Raw genomic sequence first — 12,312 nt, 5'->3', positions numbered from 1 at the left:
AGCTGATGAGGTGGTATTATTGCAACTTGTCCCTTTTATGGGAATATGCTTTTCTCAGTTCCGGCCCTGTGTTGTTGTCTGTATTGACCAAGTTCAGCTTTTCTAAAGGGTGTTGTGCCCGAGTTTTCGCATCCAAGAGACCACCAAGGAGCCAACACCGATGTAAACACATGAGGATTTATTCAGCAAGCTTAAGCTTGGGCCCAAGTATACCCAACATAGCGGAGTAGGGACTTGGACCCCGAACCAGACTATAGTCAGAGTTTTTAAAGGCAGAGTAGAAGTGGACTCTTCGGTGGGTGAGGACAAAGGGGATGATGTTAGTCTCTAAGGAATTTTGGAAGCAAGGTCTCCAGGACCTAGAGGGGCTAGCTATTGTTGGGAGAAAGGTTATTTATTAGTAGTAATAAAAATTTTCTCATGAGACCCTTTAAATGTATATCAGTGTGTCATATGCTTGGGAATGATCGCTGACACTATCTTGGAGGTTTAGAGATAAAGTTTCACATTTCTCCTATGAAGTGTCCTTGTTAGTGAGACTTAGGTTTAGAAGAAATTTAACTTTGTTTACATTTCCTTCTGCCTCAGCCTCCTTCAGTTTTATGGTGGGGAGGGCAACATTAGGGCTTGGGGAACTGAGTTATTTGCCTCTGGAAATTAGGCTATCGTTAAATCTCTAGGACATTTGTAAACCAAGGGAGAGACTCCTGTCTTCCAGGATTGTGATCTCTGCAAGTTAACTATTTGTTTTTCTTTTAGGGCAGCCAGGGGTAGCTGAGGAATGTCACACATACTACCGAGGGGAGGGGAGCGGGTGGAGAGGGAGTGGAAGGTGCCAGTTTTTGCTTTGTCAAGATGGCTGTACTTATGTCAGGGCTAGACTTGAGGTGGGTACAGCCTTGTTTTTCTTGGCCTCCACAAGGGACTCAAACCAATAGTGAATAATTAATAGTGAATTAAGATTTAGTTTTCCTTTTTAAATAATTTTAAAGAGAGAGAGTGAGACAGAGACAGAGATAGAGAAAGTACCAGTGGGGAAGAGAGGGAGAAGCAGGCTCCCTGCTCCATCCCAGGACCCTGGGACCATGACCTGAGCCAAAGGCAGACACTTAACCGACTGAGCCACCCAGGTGCCCCAAGTAAGATTTAGTTTTAATTCTCTCTCAAAAATCCCAGCAGGGCTGGTGGCTTTACTGTGCGTTTTGTCAGGGCTCTGTCTCCCTCTGTATTCTTATCCTATCTTAAAGTAATCAGATGGCCCACTACAATATTTGCAGTGAGCCGGAAAAGCAGGATATGAGGAAGGAGAAGGTATCTTTCATCATTTGAAGACACCACTTTAAGGATCTAATTCAGAAGTGCACACTGCAGTTCCATTAATACTCAGAACTTATTTGCATGGCCATGTCCAGCAGCAAAGGAAGCAGTGGAATGTTAAAAAAAAATGTAGTCTTAATCTGTACAGCCATATGCATGCTGAAAATTTCTACCATGATAGAAGGGGGAAATGAATTCTGGAGCACAATCAGCAATCTCTGAATAGATGTCTTTGTGTAGTAAGACATACTTCTTACTAACAATTGAGAAGTTCATATCCTGTGCTGGGATGAGTTGGTGGCTTTCTGTCATTCACTATATGCTGTGTGAAAAGAGTGGATTATTTTTCTCTTGGCTCATGTTACTACTGTTGGGGAACAAGATTTCCTGTCCCCTTCAAGGGTCCTTCTAGCCGGACTAAGAATCATATTGATATAAGACAGATGAATAGGGGGAAAACAAATTTAATAGCATACATATGCATTATGTATGAAATAGCATGCATAATCTACACAGACATGGAGATTCCCTGTACATACACTAGTAAATTTGATTTTCTGCTGTTAATCTGTCTCATGTCAATTTAATTCTTAGTCCAGCTGCAAGGAATCTTGAAGGGGACAAGAATTCTTGCTCCCCAGCAGTTGGCACAGGTGGCAGGACTCTTTAACTCACTGAACACTGGTCAGCCAGGACACTGCTACAGCTGAGAGATCTTTGGGACAGCTGGCACACAACAGGCAGAAAGTAAGATTTCTTACTATATCAACCTCCCAGAATCTCTGTCTGCAGAGTCTGATATAGCAAGAGCGGTAACAGTCTTTTTTCTCTCTTCCTAAATTTAGATTAGCAGGAGAAAATATTTGTGGAACAAGTTCCTTGAGCTAAGCAACTCTTTGGCTAACATTTGGTAGAGTACTCCTTGGTTATCGCTCCATTTACCAGAGACAAGCTTTGTTTTCTTTTGTCTGTGTCTTTTCTGTTGTTTGGTATCTGTTGCTAAGGGACATCTAGGAAGCCAAAGCCACACAATTGGTGGGCATGAGTTGAACACTTAAGAGCCACTGGAGCACTGCCCACCTCAAGAAGATGCCTGTGTTAAGATAGATTGGTCACAGAACAGATTAGATTAACTGTCAGTCACCTACCAACAGTTACTAAACTTGAACTTATTCTGTGCACATGATGTGCAGTGACCCATTGTCTGAGACACCAGTTTTGAAGTCAAAAAAACTTTATTATCAGAAAGACAGCCCAGCAAGAAGGAAGGGAATCATTTCTAAAGCTACCTTGCCCTGAGGAGCCTAGGGATGTTTCAACAGTTCGCATATGTTTGGAGAAGGAGGTGAATATATGAGAGGAGTGTGTGGCATCTCTTGAAACCTTGAGAGGGGGGCCCTTGAAACAATGTGGAGCTACGCATTCTTTCGAATAATGAGGTGCCTTTGGGAACTTGGTACAATCAGGTCCATCTGATAATTTTTTAAGACAAATGTTACTGTCCAGTCCTCATTAGATTTCTACAATCAGCAGGTAAACAGGGAGTAGGGGCAAAAAAGGAAAAGTTAATGATTGCTCATAATTGAGGTTAATAGGTACATAAAACATAAGCGGGCAATGAGACAGAGCATGGAGCTAAATTAATAATTCAACAATATAACTATAGTTCTGCTTATGCTTTCCAAACAGGTCTGGACACCAAGCATCCATCCAGCCTCACCAACCTCAAGAAACCTCTATGTACTGGGGTACATTGTGAAATAACAGAGTCCCCAACCTGGCAGCACATCCATCCTAGGTATTTGTGTGGCTCCAAGAGACCAAAGGCTTAGATAAAGCTGTTAGACTTTGCCTTTTGCCTTGTTCTGTGTCCTAAGAGCTTGACTATGTGACCAATGAGAATATTCTCTTTGGTTGACACCATCCAGAGGGTGCACTTACTAAAATGCACATTGGTAACCAGTCAAATAGACTGGGGATCCAAGCAAGTGTCATCCTCTCTGTCTGATGGCACCAGGTCTCAGGGCTATTTCTCATGAGAGGTTCCAAACCATAGGAACCTTTGTCATCTCAACCTTTGTTGTTTGTTAGTGCTCGAATGTCCCATTCCAGAAGTGCCTGCATTGTGTCACAGATCAGCGGGTCTGAGACTGGAGGTGTCTCGTGTTTTCAGGAGGTGTCTCGTGTTTTCAAGAGATAGCAGAGGCACCGTTTTCACTACACCATCCTTACCACCTGTGCAACAATGGCTTTTGCTTTCTTAGCCTAATTTCAGGAGTAACCTGTTGGACCATGGGGACCGCATCTTCTATGCCCTCTCTGGCCATCTCTAGCATCTTGGGTTAAGCCATTCAAAGGCTTATTGGTTTAAGTCAGTTTTTTTTTTTTTATTAAAGATTTTATTTATTTATTTGACAGGCAGAGATCACAGGCAGAGAGAGGGGCGGAGCAGGCTCCCTGCTGAGCAGAGAGCCCAATGCAGGACTCGATCCCTGGACCCTGGGACCATGACCTGAGCCAAAGGCAGAGGCCCAATCCACTGAGCCACCCAGGTGCCCCTTAAGTCACTATTAATAGATCCTACCTGTCAATGACCAGGTGATGATTCCTTGATATTGGCCATATATAGATATAGATCTGTATATAAAACAAAGAGCTCACAATTACCTTACTAGTATAATGGCAAGCCTTAGGGACTCCCATGACAAGGTAAAAGACCAGAATATATACATGAGACACAAAGAAATGTTCCCATCCAACATAAATTCCCCTTCTTTTTTTTTCTTTTTTTTTTAAATTTATTTATTTTCGGCATTACAGTATTCATTATTTTTGCACCACACCTAGTGCTCCATGCAATCCATGCCCTCTATATTACCCACCACCTGGTACCCCAACCTCCCACCCCCCGCCACTTCAAACCCCTCAGATTGTTTTTCAGAGTCCATAGTCTCTCATGGTTCCCCTCCCCTTCCATTTTCCCCCAACTCCCTTCTCCTCTCTAACTCCCCATGTCCTCCATGCTATTTGTTATGCTCCACAAATGAGTGAAACCATATGATATTTGACTCTCTCTGCTTGACTTATTTCACTCAGCATAATCTCTTCAAGTCCCCTTCTTAATATCTGGTCACATAAGCCTATTTTAACTTCCCTTTCACTATAAGACTGACAGAGATCACCCTAACCAAATCTCTAGGTTCAAAGTATACAGGTTGCTCATGTAAGTGCTGAAAGCTAGAAAATGAATTTAATAAAAGCACCCAAGACTGGCCATAGGCTCACTTTGCTTCTACTTACCAGGACTTTGTAATCAGGCTCTGCAAGACACAGGTTTTCCTATACAATGTCATTTGCAGTAATATCCTAGATGGCACCCACTGTAAAAAAAATTCATGTCCTCTGGATAGCAGCAGTGTTTTTAAATTATAAAGACTTTTTAACCTCTCCTTTCAAAAGATCCTACTGAATTTAGATGCTAATTAGATTATTTGACTGTATTTACAATCTTCACAGAGGATCTAGATGACCAAAATTTTCCCTAGGCCTTCTAACGCGTGATTTGCAAAAAGCCAATATTCAGAGGCTAATAGAAGCCAAGGTTAAGTTGTATACCCAGAAAAAAAGGCTTTTGTTAAAATGCTGTATACAGATTTTACAGAAGCATAAAGCTTTCAGTTTCCATTTTAGTTAAAAATCCTCCCTGATATGAAGAAGCAAATTTAGTTAAAAAGATGAGCCACCTCCTTGATATTTGGGCTATAATCCCCATCTCTGGGGAATTAGAAACAACTGTCTTTATTGTGCAAATCGCTACAAAACCAGAGCTATAGCTCTGGAAACAAATTCAAGCCCACCTACCTTCACCAATCGCCAAACTTCACCTATTCCTCTCAAAATGTTTGTGAATATTATAAAAGATCAGGATATCGGGAAAAATTGTTTTGTACTTTCAAAAAAGGAGGAGACAGGAAAATGGCAGTGGAGTTGTATTCATCTCACGAATACAACTAGATAACTATCAAGTCATCCTAAATTCCCTAGAAATAGACCTGAAGACTGAAAACAAATCCCACAACTAAAGGGAGAGAGGAGGCCCCATTAAAGGAGGTAGGAAGGTGTGCCTGGGTGACTCAGATGGTTAAGGATTTACCTTTGGTTCAGGTCATGATCTCCAGGTACTGGGATTGAGTCCCATGTTGGGCTCCCAGCTCAGTAGGGAGTCTGCCTCTCCCTCTTTCACTGTCTGCAACTCCTGTTCGCTCTCTCTCTCAAATGAATAGATAAAATCTTTACATAATAAGTGAATGAATGAATGAATGAGGTAGGAATTGCCAAGATATGGTTTAAGGGAGGAACTGATCCTGGCTGCTGCAGAGGGGAGGGAACCCTGGTCCTAGAGAAGGGTGAAAGAGAGAGGAGCATATGGTACTCACAAGAATGTTTCCTCATAGCCATTGGCTTGGAAAAAAAGAGGGACTAAATTTCATGAGTTCTTACAATCAGCCTGGAGTTTTAAATGTTAGCATACTGTGCTCGCTTCGGCAGCACATATATTAAATGTTAGGCAGACTTGGCTGAGATAGAGCCCAGGGGGCACTGCCGAATTAAGGCAGCAGCCCAAGTGTCCATTCACTGATGAATGAATAAAGGAGAAATACACACACACACACACACACATAAGAATATTAATTAGCCATTAAAAAGAATGAAATCGGGGCACCTGGGTGGCTCAGTAGGTTAAAGCCTCTGCCTTCGGCTCAGGTCATGATTCCAGGGTCCTGGGGTCGAGCCCCACATCGGGCTTTCTGCTCAGCAGGGAGCCTGCTTCCCCCTGTCTCTCTGCCTGCCTCTCTGCCTACTTGGGATCTCTCTCTCTCTCTCTGTGTCAAATAAGTCAATAAAATCTTAAAAAAAAAAAAAAAAAGAATGAAATCTTTCCATTCACAATAACATGGATGGAGTTAGTATTATGCTAAGCAAAATAAGTTAGTCATAGAATGACAAATACCATATCATTTTAAAATAATATTTTATTTATTTATTTGGGAGAGAGAGAGCACAAGCAGGGGGGTAGTGGCAGAGGGAGAGGAAGAAACAGCTCCCCACTGAGCAGGGAACCCAGTGCACAGCTGGAGCCCAATGTGGGGCTTAATCCCAGGACCCTGAGATCACAACCAAGCTGAAGGCAAATACTTAACCAACTGAGCCACTTGAGTGCCTAGGTGGCTCAGTGGCTTGAGCCTCTGCCTTTGGCTCAGGGTCCTGGGATCAAGCCCCACATTGGGCTCTCTGCTCAGCAGGGAGCCTGCTTCCCCGCCTTCCCATCTCTGCCTGCCTCTCTGCCTACTTGTGATCTCTCTCTGTGTCACATAAATAAATAAAATCTTAAAAGAGAAAGAAAGATGAAAGAAAGAAAGAAAGAAAACAAATGAGCAAAGGTAAATAAAGAGAGAAAGAGCAAATCAAGAAACAGACTCTTGGGGTGTCTGGGTGGCTCAGTCATCACGCATCTGCCTTCAGCTCAGGTCGTGATCTCAGCATCCTGAGAGCCCCACATTGGTCCCTGCTCAGTGGGAAGCCTGCTTTTCCTCTCCCACTCCCCCTGCTTGTGTTCCTGCTCTCACTGTCATTCTCTCTCTGTCTAATAAATAAATAAAATCTTAAGAAAAGAAAGAAAGAAACAAACAGACTTGACTCTGGAGAACAAACTGATGGTTATCAAATGGGAGGTGGGCAGGGGGATAGGTGAAATGGGTGATGGAAATTAAGGAGTACACTTGTTGTGATGAACACTAGGTATCGTATGGAAGTGTTGAATCACTATATTGTTCACCTGAAACTAATATTACACTGTATGTTAACTAATGAATTTGAATAAAACTGAAAAAAAGAAATTAATGTTGCTAAAAAATAGAGACATATATGCTTATAAAGGCATAGACTAGTCTGGCATGATAACAGAAACACTAGAAATGAGAGATGCTTCTATATTCTTTTTTGAATTTTGTAGCATGTATCTGTATTAGCTATTAAAAATTAATACAAAAAAGGTAAATTTTAAATAGCAATTACCCTAAAAGTCCAGAAAACATTTTTTTTTTTTACATTCTTTCTCTGTCCCTTGAAATAATAAATCCTGTCATGTCTTTTAAATGTAAACAGAGGGCACCAGGGTGGCTCAGTTTGTTAAGATTCTGACTCTTGATTTTGGCTTAGGTCCTGATTTTAGGGTTGGGAGACTAAGGCCCTCCTCAGGACTCCGTGCTCTATGCAGAATCTGCTTGTTCCCCTCTGTACCCCCAGTTGTACTCTCTCTTTCTCTTAAATAAATAAGTAAATAAAAGCTTTTGAAAAAATAAAAATAAATGTATGCAGAGACCATAATCTCCTGAGACATGGGGGAAAAAATGGGAAAGAGTCTTTTAAAAAATACAAATTTCTGAATACAAATGGCAGAATTAAAATCTTCTGCCCAGATTCTAACACCTTTGATAACAGAGATATGCTCCAAATATCCACATTGAAAGAAAAAAAATTAGACAGTTTCCCTGTGCCTTTGTGATATAAATTTTCTAACCCCATCTTCTCTAAGACCTAAGAGCCACTGTTTGACACTCAAAGTTTAGGAAAAAGTTTTTATTTTTTAATTTTAATTTATTTATTTTTAAAGATTTTATTTATTTATTTGACAGGCAGAGATCACAAGTAGGTAGAGAGGCAGGCAGAGAGAGAGAGAGGAGGAAGCAGGCTCCCTGCCCAGCAGAGAGCCCAATGTGGAGCTCGATCCCAGGACCCTGGGACCATGACCTGAGCCGAAGGCAGAGGCTTTAACACACGGAGCCACCCAGGTGCCCCTAATTTTTATTTTTTAAAAGAATTTATTTATTTATTTGACAGAAAGAGAGAGGGAACACAAGTAGAGGGACAGGGAGAAGCAAGCTTCCCATGGAGCAGGGAAACCAAAGCGGGGCTGGATCCCAGGACCTTGGGACCATGACCTGAGCCAAAGACGGATGCTTAATGACTGAACCCCCCCCAGGTGCTCCAGGAAAAAGTTTTTAATGAAAACAAATAAATAGAGCAAATTACTTAAAGTTGGGCCTATAATGTCCTCTCCACAAATATTAGTGACATCTTATTTTTGTATTATTTCTGTGTGTGTGTCCATGTGTGTCGTAAATGTGAGACATTTTTCTATTTTCAGATGGTATTGTTAAAAATAATTCATAAAAGAGTTCTATTTAGTTGGATTGAAGGCAAATACTTATAAGGATTTGGTATTCCAAAATTCAGATCTAAACTGATCTAAATATTCTATAAGTTCTCATGATCTGGGAAAACATTCAGTATAAAAGGTCATTTAAGGTTGTTGGCTTAATTAAAATAAACACGTCTTTAGAGTTATCAGCATTAAATATAAAACTTTTATTTGGCTTGTGCTTACTAGAGTTCATATAAGTTCATGGTATCTGTTGCGAAATCTGTCAGCAAAAAAAAAAAAATCTTAGAAAAATATTTGACTTTAATGCCTTGTGAAGTTTTGTGGGTAGTCTGAGCATAATTGTTAAGGAGAAGTAAATTAAGGGAAAACTGAAGAGGAAGAAGTCAGTGTAAGGACCTATTTAGCCAGAGCGCTTCCATCCAGTTAAACAATAATTTTGTTGTTTAAAACTTAAACTGTCCCTGCTCCCCCCGCCCCCCAGGGGACTTGCTTAAAAACAAGTCCCGGAAACCAGTCCCAGGTAACAAAGCCCAAATACAAGGGTGGGTCAGGCCAAGTGGAGACATCCAATTGGAGAGTGAGGGTTGCACACTATCTCCTTAGTTACCAAGGAGTATCGGTCGGGGCACCTTTGGGCACCTTCTGGGTGCCAATTCTGACCAAGGTGATAGGCTGGTTCAAATATCTACTAGGGTAAATTGTAATTCAATTGGTCACTTACGTGTGACCTAACATGACTGTGCAGCTTTCTCTGTGTGTTACAATTTCATTGGCCACCTGTGTGTGGCCAGACCCAACCACATGGCCTTTGCCCTTAAAAGCTAATCTGTGAAGCAGAGAGAAAAACTATTTCATTTCCTTACTACTTACAGCCCACTTACAAGTCCTTGAAACAGGCAGAGGGACAGTTATGCCCGAGTTTTCGCGTCTGAGACCACCAAGGAGCCAACGCCGATGTAATCACACGAGGGTTTATTTGACAAACTTAAGCTTGGGCCCAAGTATACCCGATGCAGCAGAGTAGGGACTTGGACCCTGAGGTGACATGCTTAAGCTTGGGCCCAAGTATACCCGATGTAGTGGAATAGGGACTTGGACCCCGAACCAGACTACAGTCAGAGTTTTTAAAGGCAGAGTAAAGGTGGACTTGGTGGTGGGTGAGGACAAAGGGGATATTCAGAAGGGCTATCAGGGTAAAGAAGACTGTCAGGATATTGGAGGCCTGGTTATTGTCAAGCCAAGGCCATTTTCCCCTCTAATGAGGCACTAACATGAAGACAGTTGGGAGTTTCCTGGTGGAATGTCATATTCCTCCTATCAAGCGTCATTGTTAGTGAGATTAAGCACTGGGACATTTGTAAACCAAGGGAGACTCCTGTCTTGCAGGATTGTGATTTCTATAAGTTAACTATTTGTTCACACATACTACCGAGGGGAGGGGAGCAGGTGGAGAGGGGGTGCAAGGTGCCAGCTTTTGCTTTGTCAAGATGGCTGTGTTTATGTCAGGGCTAGACTCGAGGTGGGTACAGCTTTGTTTTTATGGGCCTCCATAGGACCTTCCTCTAGGAACTCAGCTGTCTAGTTGTTAATACTTTTCTAAGTGCAAAAGACAATCTTAGGATCCTGTAAGTCTAATTAACATATAAAAATTCCTTTGGAAACTTCTTTTATCTCTACCCCCCAAGATACATGTTGGCAATCATCCTTCAAGCATATTACCCACCAATAAACATCTGAAGAGTCTCCTGACAGAGTTTTTGCTAACCAGTAATAAATGACCTTTTCCTAACCATAGCTGGCACCCTCAGGATCCTGGAAATCTTGTTTCCAAAATAACTAACCCTCTCCCAGCTTGAAAGTATATAATGGGTCCCTCCTCATGACTCCATGCAGCTCTTTCCATCCAAGGGTCCTGTCTCCATGCTTTAGTAAAACCACCTTTTTGCATGAAAGATAGCTCAAGAATTCTTCTTGGCCATTGGCTTCGAAAGCTAAAGTTTCGTTCCTACATCATAGATTATATTCATAAATTTGCCAGTTTAAAGGATTCTGGTATAACAGAGTTCACAATTGCATACTACCTAGTTTTTACTAGAAATTAAGTTTTCTAAGCATTAAGAATTCTAATATATGTAACGAAGACCACCAGATATAATAAGGAAAAGAACTCTATATGTGAGGAAAATAAGATGTGTTTTTGGTAAGAAAAAATATGAGAAATAAAAACATATGCTAGTTGAGGGGAATGAGAATGATTTTGTGCTAAAATGACACTGGATAGTTATTTATTTATTAAAAGATTTTGTTTATTTATTTGTCAGAGAGAGAGAGAGCTTGAGCACAGGCAGACAGAGTGGCAGGCAGAGATAGAGAGAGAAGCAGGCTCCCTGCTGAGCAAGGAGCCGGATATGGAACTCCATGTGGAACTTGATACCAGGACATTGGGATCATGACCTTAGCCAAAGGCAGCCGCTTAACCAACTGAGCCACCGAGGCACCCTGACACTGGTTATTTAAAGAGTAAAGATTTAGGACGAAATCTGAATGTAGAAAAAGAAAGTTGGGGAAGGTTTGTGGAGAATGAAATCTTTGAAAGAAATTTTATGGGGACGCCTGGTGGCTCAGTGGGTTAAGCCTCTGCCTTCGGCGCAGGTCACAGTCTTAGCTTCCTGGGATAGAGCCCCGCATTGGGCTCTCTGCTCAGCGGGGAGCCTGCTTCCCCCTCTCTCTCTGTCTGCCTGCCTCTCTGCCTACTTGTGATCTGTCTGTCAAACAAAAATAAATAAAATTTAAAAAAAAATAAAATTTATGTGTGATCAGTACTGGCTAAGATTAAGATAAATTTAAATAAGTAAATGTGTTTTAATTCCAAAAGTACACTGGGGCAAGGTTTTTGTTTTCTCTTTGTTAAATGTACTTAGTGTTAGGGTCCGTGATCAAAGGAACGAGACTGATACAAAGCGAAGGTCAAGCAAAACTTTATTTCGCGCCAAGCATCAGGAATCAAACTACCGGTCAGAGCTACCTCTTACGAAAAGGTGGTGACGATGAACCCAACAAGGTCACTTCCAAGAAGGCCACTCTGGACGAGGCCGCTCTAGATGACGTTGCTGCTCCACAGATGAGGCCGCTCCATGATTGGAGCCGTTCCCAAGAAGAGGCCACTCCCAAGACAAGGCCACTGCTCAATGAAGTTTCTCCCCGGACAAGGCCACTCCCAAGAAGAGGCTGTTCTGGACAAGACCATTTCCTGGATGAGGCCACTCCCAATGACGAAGAAGCAACAATGACAAGGAGGACAACCCAGATGACACAGACTCTGCTCCCCACGATGCTACTCTGACCAGGCTTCCACCCGGAGGAAGCCACCACTGCAGACAAGGCCACTTGTGGTTCGGGGGTGGCGAGGCATTTTGCAGGGAGGCTGCTGGTGTCTAGGGGCCGTTGGCATCTCAGGGCTGCTTACGCCTCCAGACTGCTGGCATCTAGGGGCTGCAGGTGTCAGGACCGCAAGCGTCGAGGGACCGCTGACAACTGGACCCCAGATGTCTCAGGACCGCAGGCGTCGAGGGACCGCTGACAACTGGACCGCAGACGACTGGACTGCTGGGCCGCCGGAGGCTGGAGGCTGCAGGCGGCGGCGCTCGGGGCCGGAGGCTGGAAGCTGCAGGCGGCGGCGCTCGGGGCCGGAGGCTGGAAGCTGCAGGCGACGGCGCTCGGGGCCGCCGCCGGAGGCTGCAGGCGGCGGCGCTCGGGGCCGCCGCCGGAGG

The sequence above is a fragment of the Neovison vison genome, chromosome X, assembly GCF_020171115.1.
Source record: "Neovison vison isolate M4711 chromosome X, ASM_NN_V1, whole genome shotgun sequence".
NCBI classification, from domain to species: Eukaryota; Metazoa; Chordata; class Mammalia; order Carnivora; family Mustelidae; genus Neogale; species Neogale vison.
The sequence above is the reverse complement of the archived record's forward strand: the minus strand, read 5'-3'. Positions refer to the sequence as shown.